This window comes from Rhinatrema bivittatum, chromosome 6 (genome assembly GCF_901001135.1).
Source record: "Rhinatrema bivittatum chromosome 6, aRhiBiv1.1, whole genome shotgun sequence".
NCBI lineage: Eukaryota > Metazoa > Chordata > Amphibia > Gymnophiona > Rhinatrematidae > Rhinatrema > Rhinatrema bivittatum.
Genome location: NC_042620.1, coordinates 183,399,086 through 183,416,036, shown reverse-complemented (window position 1 = coordinate 183,416,036; position 16,951 = coordinate 183,399,086). Strand labels below are relative to the sequence as shown.

Sequence of the window (16,951 nt, the reverse complement as noted above, 5' to 3'; positions counted from 1 at the left end):
TAGCTCCTGACTTAGCCAACCATATTCCTTTGGTAGGTTTGGGATCATTTTCAGCCATAAAATACTAATCTATAATGGAACCACATTCTAACTGCCTAGATCATCATCAGATAGTCCTACCCACCCCCCTACTTGCCCCCAGGACCCAAACTCAGGGTTTCATCATGGAAACTCAGACCTGACCGCAGTCCTTTCCACTCCCTCCCGCTGGAGGCAGAAGGATATATGTTTACCTCTTCCCTGCTCCAGCGCTGAGTTCTGAATGCAGCTGGTAGGGATGCTATTTGAGAGTTCAAGCATAGGGTGTGTATCACCTCGAAGAATGGTGCAAATCTGGGCTGAAGTAAGTTTTGAAACAACAAAAACAAAACAAAAAAAGGTAGGGGGAAAGGGCGGGGGAGGTAGGGAAGGGAAGGCGCGCATGTTATAAAATCAGGCGTACATGTGTGCGCGTCGGGTAGCGTGCGCACATGTACTCCCGCGCGCAACCTTTTAAAATCTACCCCTTATTTTTTTGCAGTTGCAACTAGGCAACTATATTTAGCTTCAGTTTTGAAATTCAACTTACCTAGCTGGCTAACTCCTTAGTTAGATGGCTTAGTCCTTCGGAAAAAATGTTCTCTCTTTGCAATTTACTTATTTTATATATATATATATATATATATATATATATATATATATATATATATATAAATAAAATAATAGAAACTGAGCAATATGTATGCTATGTGAAGTGCTCTGTGTTATTTACTAATGTGAAGATAATAAAAAAAACAATTTTATTCAAAAGTTATTCATGTAAAATAAGTGAGCACTGCCTGCTATATTCAATTTAAAACAATCAAATATAGTACAATGTATTACTGCATATTTGTATTTTAACAAAGAACTCTAGGATACGACCTAATAGAAGCTCATAACATGGGCAAAAAATTGAATTCACAATACAAACATTTATTTAACAATCAGATGTCTATGTCAAATCTTTATTACATATGACTGTATCAATCATTAGTGTATACGTACAAAACAACATTTCATGTCACATAAAGCACATTTAAAGAATATATATTGTATGGCCACAAAGATATACACAAACATACTATCATTCATACACACAAAGAGCTGACAAACTATGGTACCGTGTTTCCCCGAAAATAAGACATCCCCCAAAAATAAGACCTAGTAGAGATTTTGCCAAATTCTTAAATATAAGACCTCCCCAGAAAGTAAGCCATCCCTTGTAAACAGGGGCGGATTCACCTATCGGGGGATCGGGCTTCCCCCGGTGGGCCGGTCAATCCTGTGACGTCATTTTTTTTTTTTTTTTAATAAAGTTTCCAAAGTATTAGGGGCAGACGCGAGCAGTGGTATCCCGAGGGGAGCCAATGCCCCCGGGCGCAAGGAGGCTCATGCGGCCACTGAGCCTTCTTGCCCGAAGAAAAAGATCACGTTCAAACGCGCTGATGCTCTTCCTCCTTCCTGCCTGTGCGGCCCGGAAGTAAACATTGCCGGAGCCGCGTGGGCAGGAAGGAGAAAGAGCATCAGCTCGTGCAGAAGAGGAGCCACCGCGGGCTGCTGCGAATCCCAAGTCGCAGCGGCCCAAGAAGAGGAAGAGGCCCGGTAGCAGGGCCGAGGAAGAGGAAGAGGCCCGAGAAGTTCAGGGCCGCTGCAGAGCCCATCCTGCGGCGACCCACGAAGAGGAGGCCCAGAGGTGAGAGAGAGGCTGAGGGTCTGTAGAGGGTGTGTGTGTGTGTGCGTGTATGAGATGAGTTGAGAGATTGTGTGTGAGAGTGAGGACCTGAATGTTTGCAGAGGCAGCATGTGAGACCCTCTGTGTGTGTGAGAGAGACAGCTTGTGACGGTGAGAGCCTATGCTTGAGCAAGACAGCATGTGGGAGTGAGAGAGAGCCTGTGTGTTTGAGAGTCAGACAGCATGTGCCAGTGAGAGACTGTGTGTATGAATGATTGTATGAGAGACAGCATGTGACAGTGAGAGCCTGTGTGTGTGAGAGAGAGAGAAATGCATGTGAGAATGAGAACCTGACTGTGTTTGAGGGAAGAAGATGGAGAGAAAAGAAATACGGAAGAAAAAAGGACAATATAAAAGGAATTGGCAAAAAAATAAGAAAGGGAAGGTGGAAAAAAAAAAAGCCTGTGACCAACCGATTAGAAAACTAACATCAGCCAGCAAAGGTAAAAAAAAATTACTTTTTAGTGATTGGCACATGTAATCTTTGGGAATGTGCAAGAATAGCACTTTCTCTATGCGGATCTCACAATGCACGAGATCAGCATGGAGAAAGTGGAAGCCCACGGGGCCTGCACAGAGGAGGCAGCAGAATGGGCTTCAGTGTCAGTAGCAGCAATCGGCGCCTCCCCAATAGCCATGTGGCAGCAGTGACAGTGGCAGCAAGATTACTGACATCTGGGGATGGTGGCAGTACCAGTCGGGGGACCCCTTCCAAGCAGTGTGCAGAGGTTCAAAAGCAGCAGAGTCAGCCCAAGCTGACTACCATGAATGCTGCACACTCTTACCTCTCTCTGACAGCACACTGGTGAGGCATGGCTGAGGCAGGGGCAGCCAGCAGCTCTATTAGACATCCCCTGAAAATAAGGCCTAATGCATCTTTGGTAGCAAAAATTAATATAAGACACTGTCTTATTTTCGGGGAAACAGGATATGTGATGTCCCGGGTTAACAGATAACAAGCCCCAACTGGGCCCTTGTTTCGTTGGTAAAGGCTTCCTCAGGGGGAACCCTGGCACAGTAGACACCATGCAGAATCTATTTCATATGTTGCACTTGAACTATCTGTGAACTATGACAGGACCTGTTTACTATTATGTTGAATATGCTGTCACTATCTGGGAGAGGTGGCTGGGAAATTTAAAGTGCTTTGAAGGACAGACCCCCAACTATTGTTGAGGGAAAATTCTCTGGACATTGTGATATAGTATACTTGGATTTTCAGAAGGCGTTTGACAAAGTTCCTCATGAGAGGCTTCTAGGAAAAGTAAAAAGTCATGGGATAGGTGGCGATGTCCTTTCGTGGATTGCAAACTGGCTAAAAGACAGGAAACAGAGAGTAGGATTAAATGGGCAATTTTCTCAGTGGAAGGGAGTGGACAGTGGAGTGCCTCAGGGATCTGTATTGGGACCCTTACTGTTCAATATATTTATAAATGATCTGGAAAGAAATACGACGAGTGAGATAATCAAATTTGCAGATGACACAAAATTGTGCAGAGTAGTTAAATCACAAGCAGATTGTGATAAATTGCAGGAAGACCTTGTGAGACTGGAAAATTGGGCATCCAAATGGCAGATGAAATTTAATGTGGATAAGTGCAAGGTGATGCATATAGGGAAAAATAACCCATGCTATAATTACACGATGTTGGGTTCCATATTAGGTGCTACAACCCAAGAAAGAGATCTAGGTGTCATAGTGGATAACACATTGAAATCGTCGGTTCAGTGTGCTGCGGCAGTCAAAAAAGCAAACAGAATGTTGGGAATTATTAGAAAAGGAATGATGAATAAAACGGAAAATGTCATAATGCCTCTGTATCGCTCCATGGTGAGACCGCACCTTGAATACTGTGTACAATTCTGGTCGCCGCATCTCAAAAAAGATATAATTGCGATGGAGAAGGTACAGAGAAGGGCTACCAAAATGATAAGGGGAATGGAACAACTCCCCTATGAGGAAAGACTAAAGAGGTTAGGACTTTTCAGCTTGGAGAAGAGACGACTGAGGGGGGATATGATAGAGGTGTTTAACATCATGAGAGGTCTAGAACGGGTAGATGTGAATCGGTTATTTACTCTTTCGGATAGTAGAAGGACTAGGGGACACTCCATGAAGTTAGCATGGGGCACATTTAAAAGTAATCGGAGAAAGTTCTTTTTTACTCAACGCACAATTAAACTCTGGAATTTGTTGCCAGAGAATGTGGTTCGTGCAGTTAGTATAGCTGTGTTTAAAAAAGGATGGATAAGTTCTTGGAGGAGAAGTCCATTACCTGCTATTAAGTTCACTTAGAGAATAGCCACTGCCATTAGCAATGGTTACATGGAATAGACTTAGTTTTTGGGTACTTGCCAGGTTCTTATGGCCTGGATTGGCCACTGTTGGAAACAGGATGCTGGGCTTGATGGACCCTTGGTCTGACCCAGAATGGCATTTTCTTATGTTCTTATGAATAGAGCAGCTTTGATTGAATGATTATTTCAACATTGACCATGTTTTGTGCAAAAGCTGTCATATCTAGATGCCAAGATGAAAAGTAAGAGAAGCTATGAGCTCGTTCAGCCTATTGCACAGTGTGGCGGGCAGAGCATCAGATATCAGTATACTTTGCAAAATTTTAACCGCATGACCAGGCTCATACAAGTATCACAGCTGCAGCCTTCCTCCTGCTGCCAGATTGTGTGCAGGAATCAAAACATATGAAATAGATCCTGTATGGTGTCTACTGTGCCATAGACATCTGACTGTTAAATAAATGTTTGCATTGTGTAATATATTTTTTGCCTACATTTTGAGCATGTATTAGGTTGTATCCTAGAGTTATTTGTTAAAATACAGATATGCTATAATACATGGTACTGTATTTGATTGTTTTAAATTGACTATAACAGGCAGTGCTCACTTATTTTAACATGGATAACTTTTGAATAAAATTGGTTTATTATTATGTTCACATTAGTGCATTTTTCCCTTTTTGTGGTTTCTCTAGTATATATATATATATTTATTAAAAAACCAAACACAACATTCCACCTCCCTCAATAAATATGTAAACTACCTTTAACAATTTCCCCAAAATTACAAAATAATTTTATTAAACATTCATGACGAACATTTTGCTACATAAAAAAATGCCCTTTTAACAATATATTTAGATTTATACAACGCACAAAATATCAAAACACTCACTCGCACACACATGCCATATTAAAAACAAATGTCATGTAAATCCCAATGGGGTGAGGCAGGTGCAAATGTAGTTAACTATTCATAAAATACATTCAAAGTACATCTCAGTGAAAAATTATATTGTATAGTTTAATGATCAAAAGACAACAATGTTATAAGCTTTGAAAACATCTCGGATAAACATTTTGAATGAATGTTTCAAACGATCCGTATCTCCTCTGGTCCCACAGTTCCATGATATTAACTGAATGTTCAGTTTATATATATAACCCAACAAAAGACTTCTAGACATTATTAAAATGTCCCCCTGGCAGATAAATTCAAACATGTTCCTTCAGCACACTGTTGAATATTGTGTCTCAGATTAGACTGCTCCAAAAACATTGCACCAATATTGTGCTGTGTTCAGCTTGTTTCCAGTGTAGCTGTCTCATTTAAAATATCAAATGTCATCATAAACTTTCCTCAAATTGAACTCTCCTCGACAAAGGACCTCTGTTTCACTACTGAGTGGCTTCATCAGGAGGAATAAAATATATAATCATTCCAACACAATTCTTTTAGTGTTCAAATCTTTCTGAGCTTCCACATGACAAAGTTGGGAGAAATGTATATACACCCTGCAAAGGAATAAAAATGATCTGTGCCAATATCTACATAATACAACTCTTAACGCATAATTTAAATGCTGTGATCATCTTTCACTTACCAATATTTTTCAGGACTCATATCTTTCTGGGTTTCCTCAAGACACAGCTTGGAGACCTCTGATAATAAACTGACTGACTTTCTCGTTGTCTCAAATATAATCCTATGATCAAGGGCCTTATTTTCTAAGGACTTTTCGCACGCGATACGGCTGTATCGCGTGAGAAAAGTTCGCAAACTGCGCTAATAGCAGTTAGCGTGGTTTGCGAATGCAAATTTTGAATTAAGTATTCAGGGGGCGGAGTTGGGGTGGGGCGGATGTAAAGTAGGGAGGACTTACCGCGAACCGCGAAATGGCTACGTTGTTAGCGCGGCTCCTAATGTGGCCAGTAACTACACCTCTTTCAATTGCAATAGACTGTATCGCTGCATATAGCAAGCACCGAGATATTATCGCGTTGAACGAAAATGTAGAAAACCAATCCCCCAGACCTACAAATGTAGTGCTACCCAATAAAAAAGGCCTTTTCTTAGTAGGTCTATCTTCCCAACACCATCTACACATTCACAGTGTATGGGGCAGGCGCACTCCATGGCTGAGCAGGCCCGACGCAGATGCCAGGACGTTGATGGACGTCGCCGCAGGTACAGGCGGCGGATCTATCTCCCACGAACCTCATTGCTGGGTATGCCAGAGGATGTTGTGATGAGCAGGTATCACCTCAGCTCTCGTGCCATCCTGGAAATATATTAAGACATACGAGGTGCCCTTGAGCCTCGAACCCGAAAGAGCCATGCCGTCCCCGGCCTGACCAAACTCTTGGCCGCCCTGCACTTCACAGCAAGTGGCTCCTTCCAATCCACAGTAGCTGTTGTGGGTGGGATGTCACAGAGCATATTTTCACAGTGTCTGCACCAGGTCACTGAAGCAGTTATGGCCTACATGCCTTGATACATAGCTTTTCCGCGTGACAGACAGGACCTGATGGACCTCAAGCGTGGTTTTTATGCCATTGCCCGCTTTCCGAACATTATTGGAGCTATTGACTGCACTCATGTGGCCATCATTCCACCCCATCAGACGGAGGCAGCCTACCGCAACAGGAAGCAGTTCCACTCCCTCAACATGCAAGTGGTGTGTGATGCTGGAATGCGGATCCTCTCAGTGATGTCCAGCTTTCCGGGATCAGCGCACAATTCCTTCATACTCAGGCAATCATCTCTGTTTCGCAAATTCGAAGCTAGCCTGTATGGCGATGGTTGGCTTGTAGGTAAGATATACGTTTCCATACATCTAACATATTTGCAATGTTCATCTGTGTTATGGCACACAAATGTGATGTATACGCCTGTCCGGATGGAGTCATATGTCCCCAAAACAACAGCCCTCAGTGGCTCATAGTGTTACCTTAAGTGGTGGAATGGCTCATGCATCCAACCAGTTGCTATGGGCTGCCAAGCACGAGGTACCCAGCAGCCCCAGTTTGGCCTGTATGTGGCATGGCTTGTTCACCTCACTGCACTAGTGGACAGCCTAGACTTATTTGGTCTTGTCATGGTTAATGGCATTGTCCAAGGTGATTCTAGAATTGTGATGTAAGGGCAGCTCACATCCTCAGGTGTTCCTGAGGTCCTGATGTTCATAATACTTCGCATGATCACTTCTAGTCAGTTGTGCACATTCAGGGGCAGCCAGTTTACACCATGTCCGTTATTGGGAATGCATACCTACATAAAAGGTCAGGTTGAGCAGATATGTCTGTACACAATGACTAGAGTGCATGATGCATATGATCCAAACACAGGGATTTAATCTCTAAGGACAGTGATGTTACGGACCTATCGCATACACACTGCTGACATAAATCTCACTGTCTAGGGCAGTGGTTCTCAACCTTTTTTCTGTCGGGACACACCTGACAGATGATTCTCACATGCATGACACACTGACCCATGATTGTCATGGGGCTAGATGTAAAAGTACAGTTTGCATCCACGGGAAACCCCCTGACCCACAATAATGGATGTAAAGCAGAATTATGACATTCCCCATACAACTCACCCTACAAAAAAGATATTCTGGTTCTGGTGGCATCTCAGTAACAGCAACTCAAACTCCTTCTACTTCCAGGCTCAATAGCCCTACTTATGAAAAGACAGCAGTTTACCACCAATGCATGTCCTCTTGAGAAAACACAACAAATAAGACTGATAAAACTCTTACATGCTAGTAAAATATCTCGGTAACAGACACAGAACCGACCTAACATACTCCCAGGATCTGTAGTAATGCACATAAACTAATCCGCACACAGTTACACCTGTATTATGGAATACACTCAAACAGGAGCAACCCTATCTATGAAAAGGCAACACTACAAATATTTAACCAGGCCCTAAAAACCAATACACCTCTTATTAGGAAAACAGAACTAGCAAGCAGCTAAAGATCCCCACACAGAAATAATTGTAAAACTATACTAATAAGCAGAATAAATGTTTCACAACAACTATGAACAGAAACAATTAAAACCTCATAAAAACTATTACAAATTCTCCAAACACCAATAAAATATTTCAAAAAAATCAGACACATCACATATTAAATAATTAAAATGGCAGTCAATCAAGAAAAATAAACTTAAAAAGCCACCTTTACTTACCCCCTCCAGCAGCTCTCCTACTCCTCTTCCATGCAGGCTGTAGCACACACCAGAAGCAGCAGTAGTGGCTAAGCTCTATACTCATGGTCCTCTTCCTTAGGGCCCATGTCTCTCACACACACACCATACCAGTCATGCACCCATGACCAGTTTGTCTCTCACACACCAATCATCTCCCAAACAGTCTTTGACAAACACACCAGTCACCTTCCTGAACAGTTTCTCTCATGCCATACACATACACAGACTTCCCACTCCCGTGTTCCACTTACATATATGGACTTCTCACTCTCATAATCTCTTTCTCACACACACTCACCAGTCTCTCACTCCCATGCTTGTTCTCTCCACATGCACAGGCTTCTCATTCCCATACTCACTTTCTTTCTCTCACACACATACACAAACACACACACCAGTCACCTGATCTCTCTCATGCATACACACACACACATAGGCTTCCCACTCCCATGTTCTCTTTCAGATATACAGGCTTCTCACTCCCATGCTGTCTCGCACATACCCAGGTTTCTCACTCCCATGCTCACTCTTCACATGCACAGGCTTCTCATTCCCATAATCACTTTCTCTCCCTCTCTCTCTCACACACACACACACACACCAGTCACCTGATCTCTCTCATGCACACACACACACACACAGAGGCTTCCTACTTCCATGTTCTGTCTTACATATACAGGCTTCTCCCTCCCATGCTGTGTCTCACACACACCCAGGTTCTCACTCCCATGCTCACTCTCTTCACATGCACAGGCTTCTCATTCCCATAATCACTTTCTCTCTGTTACACACACACACACACACCAGTCTCTCTCTCATTTCCATGCTTGCTCTCCTTGTGCACAGGCTTCTCATTCCCTGAATCACATTCTCTCCCTCTCTCTCTCACACACACACACACACACCAGTCACCTGATCTCTCTCATGCACACACACACACACACAGAGGCTTCCTACTTCCATGTTCTGTCTTACATATACAGGCTTCTCCCTCCCATGCTGTGTCTCACACACACCCAGGTTCTCACTCCCATGCTCACTCTCTTCACATGCACAGGCTTCTCATTCCCATAATCACTTTCTCTCTGTTACACACACACACACACACCAGTCTCTCTCTCATTTCCATGCTTGCTCTCCTTGTGCACAGGCTTCTCATTCCCTGAATCACATTCTCTCTCTCACATTCACATACACACCAGTCACACCGTCACCTTACCAACCAGTCTCTCTCTCATACATGCACACACACACACAGGCTTCCCACTCCCATGCTTTCTCACATACCCAGATTTCTCACTTCCATGCTTTTTCTCTCTTTCTCACACACACACACACACACACTCACACATCAGTCACATCCCTGACTGTCTCACACTCTCACATACACATCAGTCATCTCCTTGAGCAGTCACTTTCATTGTCTCTCACATATACACATACATCAGCTCTCTGACCAGTTTCTCTCAATCACACACATGCTCTCGATCAAATACATTCTCTCACTTACACACTGGCTGGCTGGCTGCTTCTCTCTTTTTCTCTCACTCACTTCCTCTCTCTCCCCCCCCCCCTCCCAGCACAAATGGTAGCTGCAGCAGCCTTTTCCTCCAGGCCCCACAGGCCAAGAAGGAAGAATTCCATCGACCGCGGGAGGCTCATGCTGCTGTCTCCTTTCTCGATTACCGACTGCTTCAATTGCTCGGGGGCCGATGCTGCAGCAGCCGCTGCTACAGCAGCCGCTGCTACTTTATCACGTGGCACGGCTCTTTCTGCTTCCTGCGCACCGCGTATCACTTCCTGTTCCGGGTCACGGGGGGGGGGGGGGGGGAGGCGCGGGAAGAAGAAAAGGCCAGCCATGGGTGCCACAGCTTCTTCTAGCACTGCTGCCGTTCCCACTGGGCTTGAACGTGCTGATAGCCCGGCAGCAACGGCAGCAGAGAAGAAAGAGCAGCGGGAGAGACCGGGAGCACGCGACACACCAGCCGGTGCTTGGCGACACACTGGTGTGTGTCGCGACACACCGGTTGAGAACCGCTGGTCTAGGGGCCCTTCACGTGCTATACCTCCTAATAGCAGCACACCTGCTGTGGCACAAAGCAATCATAGAGCCCCACACATAGGGTGTTAGGAAACAGGAATGGCTTGCCTCGTGCCATCTGGTTCTACTGCATGTAGTGAGCACCTACACGCATGTGACACCAACATCAGTATTTGTAATGGCTTGCCTATTTCATTGCTACAGGGGACTCAGCCTATGGATGCAGGCCCTGGCTTATGACCCCAATCCTCCAGCCGGCCACAGCGCGACAGATGGCCTATAACGAGGCCTTACGTGCTACACGCTCAGTCATCGAACATACCTTTGGCCTTCTGAAGAGCCGCTTCCGATGTTTGGACAAGACTGGGGGAGCGTTACTGTATGCTCCCCCCAAGGTTGCAAGGATAGAGTCATATGTCTGTCATATGTCTGTCTTTCCCACCCACTCAACCCCTGATTTTTAGGCACAAGACACTTTCTCATTAAAAATCAATCAGGGTCTTATCTAAAACATAATATTGTATCAGCCCTTATTGAAAGTTTAATCATCCCCTTGTAGGACACTAGCTGATTAATTACTAAATTCACCTGTAAATTTAAAGTACTCTCATTCCAACTCCCTTAGTATCCTAAACTTTAGGAACTCAATAATACTAAGATGAAGGCAGCAGTCCAGCAGCAAGAGGGGGGCTTTCCAGTCTTGTGCATTGAGTGTCACATGTATGATTTTTTACCCGCCGGTGAGAGATTGTATGTGTGCACTCGGTGCAAAGAGCTCCTGGCTCTCAGGGAACAAGTCCGATCTCTGGAGGCTAGAGTAGCAGACTTGGAGGAGCTGAGGGAGACAGAGAGGTACATTGACGAGACCTTCAGGGACATAGTAGCCAAGTCCCAAATCCATTCTGGCAGCCCCAGTGCTGCCTTGGATCAGAAAGGTCTCCCAGTAGGAGAACATCACCCTGTTGTAGCAGGAAGTGATCCTGTAGCAAGGACCTGCTCTCCAGGTGATGTATTGTCCTCTCGCACTGAGGACAAATCTCCCAGGGCTACTGCCCAGGAGGGAAGGGTTAGGCCGGCCATCATAGTTGGTGATTTGATTATTAGAAATGTAGATAGCAGGGTGATTGGTGGACGTAAGGACCGCCTGGTAACTTGCCTGCCTGGTGCGGAGGTGGCAGACCTCACGCGTCACCTAGATAGGATTATAGACAGTGCGGGGGAGGAACCGGCTGTCGTGGTACATGTGGGCACCAACGACATAGGAAAATGTGGGAGAGAGGTTCTGGAAGCCAAATTTAGGATTTTAGGTAGGAAGCTGAAATCCAGAACCTCCAGGGTGGCATTCTCTGAAATGCTCCGTGTTTCACACGCAAGTCCCCAGAGGCAGGCAGAACTCCAGAGTTTCAATGCGTGGATGAGACAATGGTGCAGGGAAGAGGGATTCGGTTTTGTAAGGAACTGGGGAAACTTTTGGGGAAAGGGGAGACTTTTCTGAAAGGATGGGCTCCACCTTAACCAGAGTGGAACCAAGTTGCTGGCACTAACTTTCAAAAAGGAGATAGAGCACCTTTTAAACTAGAACAAAGGGAAAAGCAGACAATCACTCAGCAGTGCATGGTTCGGAGAAATGTATCCTTGAAGGATACTAATGAAACAGGAGAGTTAGGGCATCCCAACAGAGAGGTTCCATTAAAAGCAAACATAGTTCATATGCCTATATGTAAAAAATCACCAAAACTAATGATTTCCGAATTATCCCAAACAACTGAAAAGCAGGTTGTTAAAACAAGCAAAAACCACACTTTGAAATGTCTGTATGCCAATGCCAGAAGTCTAAGAAGTAAGATGGGAGAGTTAGAGTGTATAGTAGCAAATGATGAGATTGATATAATTGGCATCACAGAGACTTGGTGGAAGGAGGATAACCAATGGGACAGTGCTATATCAGGGTACAAATTATATCGCAATGATAGGGAGGATCAACTTGGTGGGGGTGTGGCACTATGTCCAGGAGAGTATAGAATCCAACAGGATAAAGATCATACAAGAGAGTAAATGCTCAGTAGAATCTATATGGGCAGAAATCCCATGTGTGTTGGGTAAGAGTATAGTGATAGGAGTATACTACCGTCCACCTGGACAAAATGGTCAGACAGATGATGAAATGCTAAGAGAAATCAGGGAAGCAAACCAATTTGGCAGTCCAATAATAATAGGAGATTTCAATTACCCCAATATTGACTGGGTAAATGTAACATCAGGACTTGCTAGAGACAAAGTTCCTGGATGTAATAAATGATTGCTTCATGGAGCAATTGGTTCAGGAACCAACAAGAGAGGGAGCTATTTTAGATTTAATTCTTAGTGGAACGCAAGATTTGGTGAGAGAAGTAACGGTGGTGGGGCCACTTGGCAACAGTGATCATAACATGATCAAATTTAAACTAATAACTGGAAGGGGGACAATAAGTAAATCTGCAGCTCTAACACTAAATTTTAAAAAGGGAAACTTTGATAAAATGAGGAAAATAGTTAGAAATAAACTGAAAGGTGCAGCTGCAAAGGTTAAAAGTGTTCAACAGGCTTGGACATTGTTTAAAAATACAATCCTTGAGGCGCAGTCCATATGTATTCCACGCATTAAGAAAGGTGGAAGGAAGGCAAAACGATTACCGACATGGTTAAAAGGTGAGGTGAAAGAGGCTATTTTAGCCAAAAAATCATCTCAAAAATTGGAAGAAGGATCCATCTGAAGAAAATAGGATAAAACATAAGCATTGTCAAGGTAAGTGTAAAACATTGATAAGACAGGCGAAGAGAGAATGTGAAATGAAGTTGGCCATAGAGGCAAAAACTCATAATAAAAACTTTAAAAAATATATCCAAAGCAACAAACCTGTGAGGGAGTCGGTTGGACCATTAGATGACAGAGGGGTTAAGGGTTAAAGGGGCTCTTAGGGAAGATAAGGCCATTGCAGAAAGACTAAATGAATTCTTTGCCACCTTGTTTACTAATGAGGATGTTGGGGAGATACCAGTTCCAGAGATGGTTTTCAGGGGTGATGAGTCAGACGAACTGAACGAAATCACTGTGAACCTGGAAGATGTAGTAGGCCAGATTGACAAACTAAAGAGTAGCAAATCACCTGGACCGGATGGTATGCATCCTAGGGTTCTGAAGAAACTCAAAAATGAAATTTCTGATCTATTAGTTAAAATTTGTAACATATCATTAAAATCATCCATTGTACCTGAAGACTGGAGGGTGGCCAATGTAACCCCAATATTTAAAAAAGGCTCCAGGGGCGATCCGGGTAACTATAGACCAGTGAGCCTGACTTCAGTGCCGGGAAAAATAGTGGAAACTATTCTCAAGATCAAAATCGTAGAGCATATAGAAAGACATGATTTAATGGGACACAGTCAACACGGATTTACCCAAGAGAAATCTTGCCTAACAAATCTGCTTCATTTTTTTGAAGGGGTTAATAAACATGTGGATAAAGGTGAACCGGTAGATGTAGTGTATTTGGATTTTCAGAAGGCGTTTGACAAAGTCCCTCATGAGAGGCTTCTACGAAAACTAAAAAGTCATGGGATAGGAGGCGATGTCCTTTTCGTGAATTACAAACTGGTTAAAAGACAGGAAACAAAGAGTAGGATTAAATGGTGACATTTCTCAGTGGAAAAGGGTAAACAGTGGAGTGCCTCAGGGATCTGTACTTGGACCGGTGCTTTTCAATATATATATAAATGATCTGGAAAGGAATAAGACGAGTGAGGTTATCAAATTTGCGGATGATATAAAATTATTCAGAGTAGTTAAATCACAAGCAGACTGTGATACATTACAGGAGGACCTTGCAAGACTGGAAGATTGGGCATCCAAATGGCAGATGAAATTTAATGTGGACAAGTGCAAGGTGTTGCATATAGGGAAAAATAATCCTTGCTGTGGTTACACGATGTTAGGTTCCATATTAGGAGCTAGCACCCAGGAAAACGATCTAGGCATCATAGTGGATAATACTTTAAAATCGTCGGCTCAGTGTGCTGCAGCAGTCAAAAAAGCAAACAGAATGTTAGGAATTATTAGGAAGGGAATGGTTAATAGAACGGAAAATGTCATAATGCCTCTGTATCGCTCCATGGTGAGACCGCACCTTGAATACTGTGTACAATTCTGGTCGCCGCATCTCAAAAAAGATATAGTTGCAATGGAGAAGGTACAGAGAAAGGCAACCAAAATGATAAAGGGGATGGAACAGCTCCCCTATGAGGAAAGGCTGAAGAGGTTGGGGCTGTTCAGCTTGGAGAAGAGACGGCTGAAGGGGGATATGATAGAGGTCTTTAAGATCATGAGAGGTCTTGAACGAGTAGATGTGACTCGGTTATTTAAACTTTTGAATAATAGAAGGACTAGGGGGCATTCCATGAAGTTAGCAAATAGCACATTTAAGACTAATCGGAGAAAATTATTTTTCACTCAACGCACAATAAAGCTCTGGAATTTGTTGCCAGGGGATGTGGTTAGTGCAGTTAGTGTAGCTGGGTTCAAAAAAGGTTTGGATAAGTTCTTGGAGGAGAAGTCCATTAATGGCTATTAATCAATTATACTTAGGGAATAGCCACTACTATTAATTGCATCAGTAGCATGGGTTCTTCTTAGTGTTTGGGTAATTGCCAGGTTCTTGCGGCCTGGTTTTGGCCTCTGTTGGAAACAGGATGCTGGGCTTGATGGACCCTTGGTCTGACCCAGCATGGCAATTTCTTATGTTCTTATGTTCTTATGATAATCCTGCTTTGCTGTGTGTTCCATAATGTGGCTCTTCAGCATGGAATACCTATGGCTATAGATCCAGACCTCAGACCTGATCCCCCATGTGCGCGTGCACGACTGCATGAAACACAGTCAGTGGCAGGCAGCTTCACCAACACCTTATACAGGCACACTTTTAAGGTAGGCATGGGACAGAACCATGCCCCAGCAGGGCAGTTTGGCCACTGATGGGTTAGGACATAGTTTAATGTGCAGACCTCTTTTTCAGACTGCTACGTGCCTCACCTGCTAATTCTGTCCACCTAACAACTGTTTGGGGGTGGTTCCCTACATCTGACAGTATAGCCCATAATAGGGTGGCTAAGGGCTGGCTCAAGGCACTGCTGAGGTGCTCTAAGTGTGTTACTTATTCAGTGCCATTGGATTAAGCACTTGCTACATACTGACATCCCACCAAGGATGACGGTACTGTACACACTTATCCTCATGAGACACAACACACTCACATGCCTCCCCAGATTTGCTAACACCTTACAACAATTGTACCTGTAATGGCCCACACCTCTGTCAGTCCCTAATGCTATCTCGATGACATGTATATCAGTGCGTCATTGTCGCCCATTAGGACTAATGAACCATACCTACGTCACTCTTACCTTATTTCTCAAACCTCAATATTATTGTCATGTGCGTCTTGCAGCAACACTAAAGGCCCTTCAGTATGCAAGTGGTATCAGAGAGGGCCTAGGCAGCAGAGCCTCAATACACAGCAGGGAACACATATGAGCCCTATAACCTCCTGATGCCTCATGAATGGGTGCCTGAGAAAAAAACACATCTGGCGCTGCACAGACCTATCTGAAGGTCCCTTATCACTGTAGCATCCCACATCAACACACCTCTGGGGTCATTGCAGCTGGCCGAAAGGAGAGCCAGCCATCTTGTTGCATGCACATGGTTGTGGCAGCTGTATGCTGCTACAAGGTATCACTGCGAAGGAAAGGAGATGCATGTACAGTTCGTCCCCCCCAACACAGCTATGGCAGTATGTAGGCCACTGTGCTGTCATGGGCCCACTAATACTGTGTATCAGCCTCCATAAACACGTGTCGTACAGACATGAAACATCGGTCACGGTTTGTACAGTGCCAGCTCCCATGAGTCGGTGGTTCTGTTTCACACACACCCTCCACTGGGCTCCCTGTAACTGACTGTGCATGTACATGTGTTCTGGCCTACATATCCATGCAGTACCACTTGAAAACTATGGCTGCTCACATCATGTATCTGGCTGTGACTGTGAAACCAGTGATGTGGGGCTCAATGGGTAGCCTGGCATAGCTGTCACAACCGGGCAGTTGTGGCTGCAAAGGGTGCAGCCACCGTGTATCTTGTGTAGGAATGTCAATCCTGAGGTGCTCATGTGCACATTCTGTCCCATACATCTATATGGTCTGTGAATATTTGTACAGTATGTAATGCCTTGGCCATCATGTCCCCAGTAACAGTATGAACTGTTTAGTCACAGTACAACTACTGATGGAATAGCAGCAGAGCTCAGGGTTGGTGTCCAGTGCACACCTGCCATCCAATGTGTACCACACACCTGTGTCATGCCAGATATGGCACACATTATCTGATGGAGTTAGTGATCAACACAGTGCGCATGAGAAGCAAGGAAATAGCCACCTGGCCATGCATGGTCCTGGAATGAGCACACGCACAGGCCGTCAGACTCTTCATGATCTAGATGTCCCCTGTTGGGTCACACAGCCACCATTTAATGCAGGCCGTAAATGCTCCTGTCATAACATGTCACTTGTAGAAAGTATCAGCAGTGCTATCTGCACTG

At 44.2% G+C, this 16,951-nt stretch overlaps 1 protein-coding gene across 5 annotated transcripts in view; it reads right to left on the bottom strand.

Moving 5' to 3' along the window:
* Positions 1–16,951, bottom strand: part of KIAA2012 (KIAA2012 ortholog) — a 389,440-nt gene that overhangs the window by 334,750 nt on the left and 37,739 nt on the right. The gene's annotated exons all lie outside the window — the stretch shown is intronic.